This window comes from Lycium barbarum, chromosome 1 (genome assembly GCF_019175385.1).
Source record: "Lycium barbarum isolate Lr01 chromosome 1, ASM1917538v2, whole genome shotgun sequence".
NCBI classification, from domain to species: domain Eukaryota; kingdom Viridiplantae; phylum Streptophyta; class Magnoliopsida; order Solanales; family Solanaceae; genus Lycium; species Lycium barbarum.
The window spans coordinates 109,351,848-109,368,425 of NC_083337.1; positions in this window are offsets into that span (position 1 = coordinate 109,351,848).

Genomic DNA, 16,578 nt, shown 5'->3' on the forward strand with positions numbered 1-16,578 from the left:
TGCTCACTGGAAATTGCACGACTTCGACGATCAGATCGATGCTCCGTCGATCATATCAACGGTTCGTCATTCACACCGTATAACACCCGACGGGTAGCTTTTATATTTTATATAAGAAGGACCCCAAATTAATTTCTTTCATTGCTCAGCTTCTCCAACCTTCTCCACACCTCTAGAACCTTCCCCACTCTATATCAACATAAACCCATGAGAAATCAAGGATTAAACACCAAAAATTAGAAGAATCAAGTGCAAAGATGTTCTCTAGGGCTTGTGGAGATCATGAATTCCATTGAAACCAAAGCTAGGGTTTTCTCCAAGTAAAGTATTGCCACCTAAAATTCATTCCTACACATTCAAAGGTGAGTTTTTGCACTTATTTCGTATTATTAGACGTATGAGTGGTTGAAAGACTTGGATTAAAGAAGAATATAGAATATGAGCTCGTATATGGAAATAATGATACTTTGAGTAGTAAGTTCAATTGAGTCGTGATTCTTAGCATGAAATGAGTATAGTTTTGTTATGAATGATGCTAATGTCATTGGGGGAGTATTATGTGAAAAATGAATATGTTGTTGTATTGTAGTAATGGGTATGGATGATTTGAAAGACAATTGTGAGGATGGAATAATACCTAACTTGAAGAAGTTATTGAGTATGATATTATGGATGTTGAAATTGATGTTTGGGAGCTGTTATGTTATATGGAGAAAGTTGTAGAAACAAAGGAAGTATTGCCCCATTTTCGTTAGCCCTAGTCGCCTTAGCTTAGCTTTAAGTATGTTTCTGGTTATCTAATCTTAGTACGAATTCTCTTGAATGTAGAATCGTGAACTTGGAGGGAAGCGTTTAGCCGGCAACGTTAAGAGATGTAAAGGTATGTAAGGCTAATGCTTTCCTTCTAAGGCATGAATCTTCCTAATTTTCCATGATCTTCCTATATGATGGAAACTATGAGTCCATGAATAAACAAAGCTACATACGCACATGATTAAGAAAGGAAATACGATACGAGCATGATAATGATGATGATGAATATAAGTATGAAGAATCCTAGAGTAATATAAGATGCCCATGAAGCTAATGGTCCTAAGTATTGTTTCATTGATGATTTTCCTTGTGTACGCTCACCTTAAAATACTAGTTCCTCCAAGGTGAGACATGACGATTATGACTACTCCATAACGTAGTCGGGGGTTCACGACTTTATGTCACCTCGACATAGCCATAGTTGCCTTCAAGTTCTAATGTATATTTTGATGATAAATGTATAGTGATGCTAAGTCATGATATGTCTATGAGATATGCAATAATGTTAAGTTTATGAATGATTATGTGACGATACGATTCCACCGCGCCTAAATGGCCGGGCATGTCACCGCTAAAGCAGGCTGCTATGTTTACACCGAGCCTAAATGGCTGGGCATGTCACCGCTAAGGCGGGCTGCTATGTTTACACCATGCCTAGAGAGCCGGGCATGATCACCACTAGTGGGCGGCATATGATGGTTACACGAACGCGGGCTAACGATGATGATGATGATGATGCGATGATATATGTGCTATGATGATACCTGTACTATGACTATATAAATATACGATATATGTATGAAATGCACTCACCTATAAAACTCATGCAGGTTATATCTTCCTCCTACGGCTTATGATTCTTCTATTATGCTCATTTCATTCATGTCTTACATACTCAGTACAATGTTCGTACTGACGTCTGTTTTCTTTGCATGCTGTGTTCATGCCCACAGGTAGACAGGGAGGTGATTTTGATCCAGACTCGTAGGTGCTAGTAGCTGATTTGAGAGCACTCCATTGTTCCGGAGGTGCCTTTGATTATTCTTTTGTGTACATATGTATATTTTGTGCACGATGGGGTCCTGTCCCGTCCCTATGTCTAGCACTCTAGTAGAGGCTCGTAGATAAGCAGGTGGGGGTTATGTGGTCTCACGGTGTTACTACTGTATATATATATGTATTATCATTTTGATAGTCGAAAGGCTTACGCATATAAAAGTAATTATGTTTCCAAATGAAAAATGATTTGAGTATGATTTGAGTATGATGAGTAATAGAATGAGTGGTGATCGGTGGTTAGTCCCGGGTACCTGTCACGGCCCCTAGTCGGGTCGTGACAATTTCAAAGGTAACTGGGATGATCATTTACCTCTCATTGAATTTCTTATAATAATAGTTATCATGCTAGTATTGGGATGGCACAGTTTGAAGCTCTGTATGAGCGAAGGTGTAGATCACCCATTCGGTGGTTTGAAGTTGGTGAAGCAGAATTGCTAGGACCAGATTTGTTCTATCAGGCTGTTGAGAAAGTCAAATTAATTCAGAAGCATTTGAAAACTGCTCAGAGTTGCCAGAAGTCCTATACGGATGTGAGGCGAAGAGACTTAAAGTTTCAAGTTGATGATTGGGTATTCCTTAAAGTCTCACCCATGAAAGGTGTTATGAGATTTGAAAAGAAAGAGAAGCTTTGCCCCAGATATATTGGACCTTATAGAATCCTGCGAAGGGTTGGTCAAGTAGCTTTTGAGCTTGAGTTACCACAACAGTTGGCTGTTGTACACCCAGTGTTTCATGTATTCATGTTGAGGAAGTGTGTGGGAGACCCATTGTTGGTCGTCCCTACTGACACTATAACGGTTAAGGATGGTTTGACTTATAAAGAAATCCCTGTAGCCATTCTTGATCGTCAGGTTCGTAAGTCGAGAACTAAGGAAGTTGCCTCGGTCAAAGTTTTATGGAGGAGTCAGAAAGTTGAGAAGGCTACATAGGAAGCCAAAAAAGATATGAAATCCAATTATCCATACTTGTTTGAAGAACAAGCATAAAGCGCTCTAGGTAAATACCTTACGAACTCATGTCATGTCCCTTACGCATTCATGTCTCATGTTTCACGTCCACCTTCATGTATTCAGCCATCATGTCTCATGCTTCTGTATTCATGTTTCCATGTAACCATGTCATATCAATTAGTCTCCATGCTCCATGTCATGTTTCCTCACGTTCATGTACTCAAGCCATGTCCAATTCCATTATTAATCGTGACCCATCATTCGAGGACGAATGATCCCAAGGGGGAGATATTGTAATGCCTCGTACCTTTAAACTAGGCTATGATTCATGATTTTGGACTTAGAATATTAGATGGGAAGTGTTGGAATTTAATTTGCTGTAGTTCAGCAAAATCCCATTTTCACGACCATTTATATGGACCGTATAATATTATACGGCACGTACTTTGAGATCATATTTGGTAGGTGGAAAATTCTAGTTTCTGCCAAGGTTTTAAAATGCTTTAATTTGGACCATATAAAGTTATATATACCGTGCTTGGTTATCGTATAATAATATACGGACCGTACTTTCAGTCCGTAAAGCTTTTTTAGGGAATTCCAGTTTCTGGAATATTAATCATTGTTAAATACGATCAGTTTAAACGAACCGTATAACTTTATACTGACTATATAAATGGACCATAGAAATTCCCGACTAAGTTAAGTATAAATACGACATGTTCAGTTCTTTTTTCAGTTTTCACATTCTCCAAGCCCTAGAACGAAGGTTTTCTCCTCCCAATAGTCCAAAACACCAAGGTAAGCCCATTTAAATCATTCCAAGTCAATTCTAACATGTATTCAGGTGATCTAATGAGTTCATCATTCCTAACCTAGGGTTTTCAAGAAAATCCATTTAAAGGATTTGAGAATAAATCTTTAGGGGTACTTCTTCAAGTAGAGATTATTGTTACAAGTTTTGGAGCATTACCATGTATGTTAGGCTTCTATCTATGTTTGGGAACATCTTTGTTCTTCCCCATGCCATGTTGTTCCATGATTATACGAAAGTTCACCAAAAACTAGGGTTTTAGACACATTCATGATAACCCTAAGTTCATGTACCATGATTTAACATGTTTAAATTATAAATTCGTTATTGTATTCTTAATCTTTCATTTTGGTTAGTGGGAATCCGTCTGTAATCCATGAAAACCCATACTTTGCATTCCATGGGTTCTTACATGCAAGTTATGAAATATTATGTTTATTTTCATGGAAATCCTATATGTCCACATGTTTTCATGCAAGTTATATTATGTAATTATATTCATGTTATATTATACTTACAATCCATGTTTACAAGTCATGTCTATGAAAAACCATGCGCTCAGATGCCACCTATTTTCATGTTCATATTTTTGGGAGTTGTACAAATTACCGAGAAGGCTTAAATAGCCTGACACTAAGTCAGCCACCATAGGATAAGGATCGCTCCACCCATGTTTATGACGATTCCTTCATATTTATTGATTAGATCCTTTCATGCCATGTTTATATCTTATACCTCTATCAAGGTATGGGACCTCTGCTAGTCGGGTCAGGTACTATACTCCACGTACCCACGTGGTGATTCATGTTGTCGGTTATATTTATGCTCTCCCCACTTAAAATATTTTCTACTCATGTTATATATATATATATATATATATATATATATATATATATATATATATATATATATATATATAATCATGTTCATGACCAGGTTCCAGTTTCAGTTTCAGCTCTCTTCATGTTATTTCATGTGCCATGTTTATTTCATTCAGTTGATTTACATACCAGTACATTCAATGTGATGACGTCCCCTTTTTATTGCCCAGGGGCCTGCATTTCACGATACAGGTACTGATTTACAGGACGACGCATCTGCTCAGTAGGATTTTCTCGTATCAGCTTGTTGGTGAGCCTCATCTTATTCGGGGTGTTATCCTCATGTATTTCCATGTCATGTTTAGCAAGTTAAGGTATGCTAGGGGCCTTGTCCCATCAAGTATGTTTTACAATTCAGATTCATGATACAGGTTTCATAGACTAGTCAGTTATGTTGTGTCAGATATTCAGAGTCGTTTAGCCATTTTGGCTCATTATCATTATATTTATTCAGACTACCCCGCATTATGATATTATGATATTTTCAGACTTGCGATTTATGGTCCTACCCTTTACTTAAAATATACATGTTCATAGTTTATTCAGCATCAATTCATGCCCATGTTGAGTCAGCAAGCCATGTGGTTTGCTAGGTCATATGCAGGCTGGCATCGAGTATCGTGTTATGCCCAGGCCATGGTTCAAGGCGTGAAATTTTTAGAGTTACTTGTACTCCTATAGTGTTTTATGCATTGCATTGCATTTATATATATACATATGCATATATAGACTCGACACCCCGCAGACACTATATGCATGTATATTATGTACTATATATGTATGGGGTATGGGGAAGGTGACGGCATTATATACGCACTACCACCTGATTAGCTTGTCATATAATGATGCGATGATGATGATACGATGATGATGATTATGATGATGATGATGATGATGCCGACCAATACGATACGATGGGATGCCCACAGTGGCTTGACAACCATTATATACACATATATAAATATATGTATGACCTCATACATGCATGCACGGTATTTATGCATATCATCAGTCCTCAGAGGCAATTCAGATGCATAGAATTATATGCATGATTCACTCACAGGAACAGTTCAGACATACAGGTTGCATTCACTTACCTTATAATATCTTATATCTCTTTTACGTTACTCCTATGCCTTACAAACTCAGTACTTTGTCCGTACTAACGTCTTTTGTTTATGGACGTTGTGTTCATGCCCGCAGGTAGACAGGGACAAGGTACAGATTCTTAGGCTGCCATCTCAGCGTTGGTACAAGACCATTCCACTTGTTCCGGAGTTACAGTATAGCGTGGTATGATTCTTTTGTGTGTATATATAGGCATGATGGGGTTCTGTCATGTCCTTATTATGTTATGTACTCTATGTAAAGACTCGTAGATAGATGTTTACAGTTAGATGTCTTATGACCTCTTCGGTCTATATTTTTGCTATATCTTTTGATAGACTTGTCGGATTATATATGGGCACAGTTTGATGTACATTTACATATATATATATATATATATATATATATATATATATATATATATATATATATATATATATATATATATATATATATATGTTATGTCCCGCGTTTTCGCATAATTGGAAATCGAGAAATAATTACGACTTGGGTGTTAGAAGGACATAATTTAATTTTAATGGATATGACCATGTTGGTTGTGGAATCTTTAATGCTAAGACATCGGGGAAGGCCGAGGATAAATTTGGAATTTCGGAAATTAGTTTCGGAAATTACAAAACGAGGCGTTTCATGAATTGGGCCAAGAAAATGTAACATAAAAAGAGGCCCAATAAATTGAAGGGTGGCCGGCCTTGGGTAGGCCCAAACCCATTATGTGGATGCACATGACCCTTAAGAGGATATATATCACTTATACTTGGTAATTTTCAAGAAAAGAGAACAAAATCAAGAACACCAACAACAAGAGGGCTTCGGCCGAACCAAAAAGAAAAGAGAAAGAAAAATTTCCAAGCCTTGTTTGTGATCCAAAAATCCTAATCTCTTCATAGTTGTGAAGTACTCAAGGCCCTCTTCAACGGGGTATAATTAGTTTGGCGCAAGAACGACGTTTACGACAAGTCGGGTTTTCAAGAAAAGGTAAGAATTTTGCCCCTTTAATGTTATAGAATTGATGTGAATATGTTAAGGATTGAGACTAGACGAGAATCCCGTAACTTGGATGTAAATAGAAAGTCGTGGGTGTGTGTGTGTAGTGTGTATTGGCCGTGAGCCATAGGGAGGAGAAATGATGTGAATTGATTTTGTTTAAGTTGGTATAATGCGTTGTTGTGACCCTTACGTCGTAAATGATTGATTGATGAATGAAATTGGCGTTGGAAAATGATTTTGGATATTATCGGAAAGCGTATACCTTCGGTATCATTATGTATATCATTGTATATTTAGGGTGCTAGAGACTTTAGATATGAACTTATAATGATGTTAATGAATTCGGAATAAAACGACGTGAGTTAGAATGTTCGTCGTGAATTTTTGATTGTTTTGAAGAATTATGGAAAATAATGGATTTTGGTGCAATTTCGGGTATGGCTTGGATTGTAGTTAGGTTGTGATTGTATAAGTTTGAATGTGGAAATGAATACAATTATGTAGATGTAGAATTGGAGTTTTGAAAGTTTGAATGGAAGTTGCCAAGTTAGGTAATAAAGTAGATCTTTGAAGCTAGAATGGTTTGATTGTTGCTTGTGTTGTTTGTTGATGTGTGGGCTGTTGTGGTTGATGTATTTTGAGCCGAGCTACGCCTCGGGGATGTTATATTTATAGGGGAAATTCTGCCGAAATTTCGGTAGGCAAAAATGAAGTTAAAGGCATTTTTAAGCCTAAGAATCTCAATTGGTAACTTTGACCATTTGCAGATTTTTGACGAAACGAGACTAGACTTTTGGAAGAGCATACGACGTCTGTAAGGTATGTAAAGCTTCCCACTCCTTCATTTGGCATATCTTAGTGTGTTAGACGAATATGAGAACTTCCGGAGCATTTCTGCTCCTCGAAACCCGATCCACAGAAAAGTTACTATTCATTCAATTCGATTGAAGCCTAAGGGCTCTATTTTGGCTAGAATGCCACCACTCGTTCGAAACCTATCGAAATGTGGTCGGGTAACCTAGAAACGACCATGTATGACCTTTGGCATATAAATGTTCGTAAAAATAAATTCGCCACCTCTCTTTGACTCGAGGTGGGCCCGCTACCCTGAAACGCCCTATTTGTCTTATTGGGCTATCTTTGTGAATAAAGGTGGATACGATACTTTCGATTTTGAAAATCCCTCCTATGAGATATATTTTGAATATTATGATACGCTAAGTTACGTTTTGAGCTATACGTACTACTTGGAAATGTTTTGTGAAATGAAACCTTATATCGACTAAGTATTCGACTATTTTGTATTATGAAATGACTTATGGGATTACTCTGCTTTGAAAGACTATTTTGAAGTATGATTTGCATTTGTTTGCTCACGACTCCACTCGTGCCTTATTATGACTTTGTTCACCGGTTCCCGGGCCGGTTATGATTCGTGCGCCTTATAATAATTCGGCCGTATGCTGTGTTACGGTTCCCGAGGCTTCGCCATAGGGCCGGGTTCCGTTTGGAGTTATGTTGTGATATGGCTCGTGATGCGATACGCTCACCTATGATTCTGCTTGTGTTCAGGGGTGTACGGAGATTTGAAACCTTCTGGTGTTATGCTGTGTATGGCGCCAGCGTCGAAGTGGCGACCACGTTCCTAAGCGTTTGCATGATTTCATTTGCATTATGTATACGTAGATGATTTCGATATAGATTTTGACCTACCCAATTGTACTCCACTTTGACATTTGATTTGCTTTCGGTTTTGATCCATATTTCTGTACTCCGTGCTTTACATACTCAGTACATATTTCGTACTGACCCCCTTTCTTCGGGGGCTGCGTTTTATGCCCGCAGGTGCAGATATCGGTGATCCTCCGCAGTAGGCTTCACTTCTTGCTATTCCGGAGTACTCCTATTTGATCCGGAGTCCACTTTTGGTACAGACTCTTTTTGCTTTGTATATATTCGGTATGCTTGACTTTTTCGGTACGGCGGGGCCCTGTCTCGCCATATGTCTTTGTTTTGAGTTTGTAGAGGCCTGTAGTCATATATGTGGGGCGAGGGTCCTATGTATGTTTGTCTGATTTTGTTTTCTGGTCTTAAAGCGGTCCGTTCGTTATGATGGCCCCAAATGGCCCTTATGCTTATGTTTGCACTTTTGGCCGGCGATGTCTACTCCGCCGCTTCGTTTGTATTTGATATGATATTTTGATTTGGTACGACCGCTTAAGACATATTTGATATAAATTATGTTCAATATGATTTCGAAAAATTATGAAATAAGTTTGGATTTGAAAATGAATGTGTGATTCGGTCTGGGTACCCAGGTAGGGTGCCAGTCGCGGCCCACGGGGCTGGGTCGTGACAAAAGTGGTATCAGAGCGGTTTGTCCTCGGAATGTCTACAGGCCGTGTCTCGTAGAGTCTTGTTTATCGATGTGTTGTGCACCACATCCATAAACGGGAAGCTACAAGGCATTTAGGATGTTACTTTCTTTGGAATCTTAGATCGTGCAATAGAGCTGTGCTATTAGGATGATTTTGATCTGACTCGCCTTTGTGTTTGCAGTGATGCCTCCGAAGAAGGCAACGGCGGCCCAGAAGGGCAAGGCGAGGATTGGAGAGACTAGTCAGGCACAGCGAGCTACCCGGGCTCGTGTTTATGATTTGCCTCAGGATGTGCCTCATTCTGAGGGGTCTGCTACACCCCCACTAGTACAGCCTGGAGTAGGACCTTCAGCAGCTCCAGAGGTCCGTGTACCCGCACCTGAGACTCCAGCTCCTCAGCCAGGGGCGGAGGATAGGACCCTGAGGGAGGCTGTACAGCTGTTGACTACACTGGTAGCAGGACTGGCTCGCAGGTGCGGGCGGAGGGATGATGATGACGATGACAGGCGGGACAGCCTGAGAGTTTGGGAGTTTCTGTTATGTGGCCCTCCAGAGTTCTTCGGGTCTAAGCCCGATGAGGACCCCCATGACTTTATTCGGGGGATGCGACGCTCACTGGACTTGGTCAGGGCTTCAGAGACCGAGTCGGTTGAGCTGGCTTCGCACAGGCTTCGAGATGTGGCTACCCACTGGTACAAGACTTGGGAGCTGTCTAGGGGAGAAGGTGCCCCTCCAGCCACTTGGGATCAGTTTGTGACAGCATTCACCCGCCACTTTTTGCCACCAGAGTTACGGCGGGCACGGGCTGATCGATTCTTACGTCTGCAGCAGAGGGGTCGGAGTGTTCGCGAATATAACCTTGAGTTTGACTCTCTGGCCCGATATGCACCGGCCGTGGTAGCAGATATGTCCGATCGGATGCACAGATATGTCATGGGATTGGACCGGTATTTGGTGGATAGCTGTATGGCAGTGTCATTGCAGACAGACATGGACATTTCCCGACTTCAGGCCTATGCGATGGGTATGGAGGACCGTCACAGGTCTGATCTGGCTGGCAGAGATCGAGATAGGAGGCCGCCCAAGAGGGCTAGGTCCGCAGGTTATGCTGGAGATTCTCGAGGTGGACAGCCTCAGCAGCAGCAGTCAGACAGGCATTTTCCTCCCTCCGGCCGGGGTACTCAGTCAGGCAGCCGGAGATTCGATAGTACGGGACCGTCTGGGGCCGGTCAGAGCTCCAGAGCGGCAGGTTCGCAGGCATCTAGGGGTTCCAGCCAGGCCAGACCACCCAGGCCCCGTTGTCCTCATTGCGGGAAGTCTCATCCCGGGGAGTGTTACCGAGCGACTGGAGCTTACTTTTCTTGTGGTAGTCAGGGCCACTTTATGAGAGACTGTCCATTGGCTAGCGGTTCTGGTAGTGCTGCTCAGCAGACAGGGTCAGTCGCCGGTTCTTCATCTGTTCCATCTGTTGCACGCCCTGGAGGGCGGGGTATTCCAGCACCGGCAGGACGCGGTATAGGCCGCGGTGGCGCTTCAGGTTCTAGCGGTCCCTCGAACCGCATATATGCTTTGGCCAGCCGCCAGGATCAGGAGGCTTCGCCAAACGTTGTCACAGGTACATTACTGGTTTTCTCCAGATCTGTATATGCTTTGATTGACCCTGGCTCTACTTTATCATATATTTCTGTCACGACCCAGCCCCGTGGGCCGCGACTGGTGCCCTTCCGGGACACCCCAAACGAACTCACACCCAGATCATCGTAATCAGACTCGACCAAACTCAACGTACATTATGCGAACTCAACATCGTAATCAGATCTGTACCGAACACTTATCCTAAGCAGTCGCCCGTACAGATCAGACAAATCACAAATCAGAAAGGAGGCGGAATATACATCGCCAAATTTCACACACACACATCAGAAGGGTGGCGGAATGCACATCGCCCCCAAGTACATACACATACATACAAACTCAGAGGCCGACTTGGCCATAGTAGCGTACGGGCCGCTTAAGAATGCAAAACAGACTCACATGCAAACACACCGGACCCACGACCCACAAATCTGACTACAGGCCTCTAGACAAAACAGAACATATGAACATACGACGGGACAGGGCCCCGCCGTACCCACACATCCACAAATGTACAGAATACAGACACAACAAAAGACATGTACCAAAGTAGGCTCCGGATCAAAGGGGAGCTCTCCAACACAGCAGAATGAGTAGCCTAAACTGGAGGACCACCCAAACGAGCTTCTGTACCTGCGGGCATGAAACACAGCCCCCGAAGAAACGGGGGTCAGTACGGGAGAAGTACTGAGTATGTAAAGCAGAAGGTACAGAAATCACAAACACAGCTGGAGTCAGAAAGAACCAACACACCAACATCGCAAACAAAGCAAACCTGTGCGGGAGGCGAACGTACAAATGCAAATCAAATCATGTATAGGGTTTAGGAACGTGGTCACCCCCCGACGCTGGTGCCACAACACATCATAACTCCAGAAGGTTTCAAATCTCCGTACAATCTCCAGACACATCATATCACACACACATCATATCATCAGAACGTATCACATCATAACTCCATAAACGGTAACCGGCCCTATGGCGAGGCCTCGGAAACCGTAACACATCATAACTCCCGAATATATTATAGTGCGCACGATCACAAAGTCGGCCCGGGTACCGACGAACGAAGTCATAGCAGGCAGCACGAACAGAGTAGTGCAGAAATCATATGCATATCAAAAATAATTTGTCGGACTTAACATATAGTTTACGTAGAGGTATATACTGACGCCCGAAGGATCGGAGTAGGAATCAGACTGATCAAAGTATGCGTATAAAAGTTACGAAGTTCCAAACTGCCAAATTGGCAAGAAAACTGTTCATAAGTCATTTTCCGAAAATCTCACATCATTCAAAGTACAGAACGTACATTAATGGCATAGAAAGTTTCAAACACATCCTTGGGTCCTAAACAGACGGTTGCGGATCATAACGGACACAAATGAATCAAACAAACCGAATAAGGGGAGCCTCGGGGCTCGCGGGCCCACCTCGAGTCAAATTGAGGTGGCGGACACAAATCACAGACTTTCGGCTCCATAGAGCCATCTACAAAAGTTTCGAAGAGTTTCGGACACAACAGCACAAGTTATGGAGGTACGAACATTCTTTTAACCAAATGTGACAAAGAGGGTTCAATCGCGCTGAGTGAATAGTGCTCGAACTTGAACCCCGATTTCCAAGAGTAGGATTATTCCCGAGGGGCCGATCTTAACCTAGTATATCTAGGACATGCCAAAAGAATGATAGGTAGGCTTTACATACCTGGTTGGCGCCTTACGCTCCTCAAATCGCAATTCCCGTTTCGTCCAGAAACTGCAAATGGTCACTTTTACCAGTTACTATTCATGAGAATTAACATTTTAGTCTTTGGGCTATATTTGGCTACCGAAATTTCGGCAGCACTTCCCCTATAAATCTAACACCCCCGAGACTTAGCTCGGCTCAAAATATAACAACATCAACAGCCCAAACATCAATACACAATACGAATCACAATCAAACACACTAACTTCACAATTGCACCTCATTCCATAAGTTGGTAATCCTATTTCCAAACTTCACAATTTCAACTCATATCCACATTATTGTATTCATTCATTCAAGATTATTCCATTACATAACAAACAAGTTCCAAACCACATACAAACATCCCCAAAGTTCATTACTTTCCCATTTTCATTCAAAACACCAAAAGTTACGACGAACGTTCTAACTTGCGTCGTTTCATTCCAAACTCATTATCATCAACCATAAATCATATTTAAAGTCTTTAGTATCATATATATACTATGATATACACAAATATACCAAAGGTATACACTTTCCGATAACGTCCGAAATTATTTTCTAACACCAACTCAATTCCTTAATCAATCCTTTACAACATAATGACCACAACAACACATCATTCAAGCTAAATAAGATCAAATTCTTATGCCTTAAACCTTATAAAACCCACGGCCAAACACACTCTTTTTGCACACACACGCCATGCACAAAACACAACACCATTCCAAAATCTTCATGCCAATTCAATCACTAACACATATGTATCCATTTCAGAGCATTAAAACATAAAGATCTTACCTTTTTCTTGAATTTCCGATTTGCCGCAAACGAGCACCTTGCGCCAATCTAATTATACCACCACGAAGAGCACCTCGAACTCATCAATCATTCCAAAAGAGACTAGGTGATTGGATTAGAAACAAGCCACGAATTTTTTTTTCTTTCTCTTTCTTTTTCGGCCGAGAGCACCTTCAATGGTGTTCTTGAGATTTTTTTTTTTTTTTTGATCTTGATAAAGCTAACATATATCATATATATCCACTCCTAGGTCATGTGCATAGCACATGACCTTAATAAATGGACTTGGACTTGCTCCCTTGGGCCGGCCAATTCACTTCCTTTGGGCCTCAATTTTTGTATTCCATTTTCTTAGCCCAATTCATAAAATGTCCCGTTTTGTAATTCCCGAAACTAATTTCCGAAGTTCCAAATTTACCCTCGGCCTTCCCCGACGTCTTAACATTAATAACTCCATAACCAACATATTCATATTCACCAAAATCAAAATATTTCCTCAACACACAAGTCTTCTTTATTTCTTGATTTCCCGTTATACGAAAATACGGGACATAACATTCTCCCCCCCTTTAGAACATTCGTCCTCGAATGTTGAATCGACCTCAAGGGTGTCGTACTACTCCGGGAGGGTTCTCTTGATAGGTCCTTTATTGATTTCTCCGACATGTCTTCTTTACCAATACTAGGGTAGATTTTTCACATCACTGACCCAAATACCTTCATAATACATTTTCTCATACTCTACGTAATCACCGAACTCTGCACTATATTCTCGTAAGGGACGGACGCTTTCCAGACATCATCGTCAATATCATCTTCTTTTCACACTCCTGAGTTTCCTTACCACATCGTCGTAATCTCACTTTACTTCATATCAGACACTTCATGCCCAACAGATTCAGAACTAAAACCGAACGGATTCATAATCGGAAGCAGACATACTCAACTATGGCGGTTGGATTCGTAGTCAACATCGAAGGTACGGAAGCATATCAGACACATCTGAGATCGGAGTCAGACGTATAAAGGCGTATCAAACGAACTCGTAGGCAGAATCAGACACACTAAGATATACCAAACAGATTCACAATCAAAGCCAGTCGTACGGAATCATATCGAACAAACCCGAATTCAGAAGCAAACATACAGAGTGGTTTCATACCGAATCGTGATCAGACAAACCGAAGGGTATCAAACACACACGCGGTCAAAATCAAACGCATCGAAGCATATCAGACGGATTTATATCCAGAGTCAGACCCACAGAGGTGCGCCAGACAGAAACGGATTCGGAATCAAAGCGCACAAAAGGTTCATCGGACGGGAACCTAGTCGAGCGCAGAAGTACAGAGGTGTACTAGGTAGAGCCTCATCGGAATCGGAAGTGCAGAAGCACCACAGATGGGATGTCAATTTAGAATCAAATCATTCATATTAAAGCTCCAATAATTCATGAGAATGCCCCTTGATTTGCAAACTCATTCACCAAGTCGTCACACAATTTACCTTGCGTCTTACGTATCGATTCCTTCAAATTTCTAATTACTCACACTGCTTATCTTTTCTTTGTCACAACATTAGTCGCCGGGCTCAGCTCTTAGCCCTCCTAGGCACCAAATGAGAATCATACACACACATACACATACATATACACCTACACACGTTTACTCATACCTTACCGGCGAACATCTCTGGCTGTTATTCAAATTCGTTCAATTTCCCAAGAGGTGTTGTATCCTTTCCTTTTCGCCCATTTAGTCCGCCTCGTTCCGCGCGACTCTCGAAAGGGCACTAATTATTCTCCACACATTCTATTCACCTTTGGTTACCCCAAATTCCCATTTACGTTAATCATACTTACACTTGTGCAAAATTTTGCGTTACTTCCCAGGGGGTCACCCATCCCAGAATTGCTCTGGCTTGAGCACGCTTAACCCTGAAACTTTTACACATTTTGACGCGTTAGGGCTGATATAATTTCGCCAATTGCCTCGCACGACCTTTGTCACGTAATTTTAGGCCAAACGGGGTCTTAGCAAATTTTTCGGAAATTTTTCGTAGCGGGTCCCATTCTGACCCAAAGAGGTCGTTTGCTTTTCTGGCTGTGAGGTCTATCGTTCTAGTCTTCCAAATCCCATATATTTTCCTCCCACATGTACAGATAACTGCCTCGGATATTTTCATTAATTCGGATTCTTACCTTACCTTTACTGACACACACAAAAAAAGTATATCTCATAATACTGAGGTACAAACCTACCATTGCACATATTCATTAAACAAAAAGGTTAGTAATATACCTGGGTCTGCGTCTGGGGGTGCCTCTGGGTCCCGACGACCAGTCAGAGCATAGATGCGGTTCGAGGGACCGCTAGAATCTGAAGCCCCACCACGGCCTCTACCGCGGCCCGCTGGTGCTGGCATACCTCGCCCCGTAGAGCGCGTGGCCGAAGGGGTAGATGACGAACCAGCAACGGATCTCATCGGCGGTGCTGCGCTGCCGGAACCGCCTGCCCACGGACAATCCCGCATGATATGGCCCTGGCGGCCGCAAGCAAAACAGGCCCCCGTGGCCCTGAAGCACTCCCCTGGGTGCGATCTTCCGCAATACGAACACTGGGGTATGGGTGGCCTAGACTGACTGGGACCCCTGCTCGACTGAGGACCTGGGGCTCTGGAACTCTGGTCTGCCCTGGACGGTCCTGCTCCATCAAACCTCTTACCAATAGACTGTGTGTCCCGGCCTGACGGCGGAAAGTGCCCGCTGGACTGATACTGCGGCTGCCCGCCCCGTGAATCTCCAGGATACCCCGCTGATCTGGCCCTCTTGGGTCGTCTCCCATCATACTCTCGGCTGGGCCGATCTGCTCGGTGCCGGTTCTCCATCCCCTGGGCGTAGGCCTGTAGACGGGCAATGTCCATATCTGTCTGCAATAATACCGCCATGCACCCGTCAATCAAGTAACGATCCAGCCCCATAACATACCTATGCATCCGATCTGTCATATCTGCCACCACGGCAGGGGCATACCGGGCCAGGGAATCAAACTCCAAATTATATTCACGGACGCTCCGACCCCTCTGCTGCAGATGCAAAAACCGATCAGCTCGCTCCCGTCGTAACTCTGGGGGCAGAAAGTGGCGGGTGAAAGCAGTCACAAACTGATCCCACATAGCTGGAGGAGCACCCTCACCCCGGGATAGCTCCCAAGTCTCATACCAATGCGCGGCAACATCCCGAAGTCTATGCGAAGCTAGCTCAACCGACTCGGTCTCTGAAGCCCTGACCAAGTCTAATGCACGCCGCATCCCCCGAATGAAGTCATGGGGGTCCTCGTCGGGCTTAGACCCGAAAAACCCTGGAGGGCCGCATAACAAGAACTCCCGAACTCTCAGGC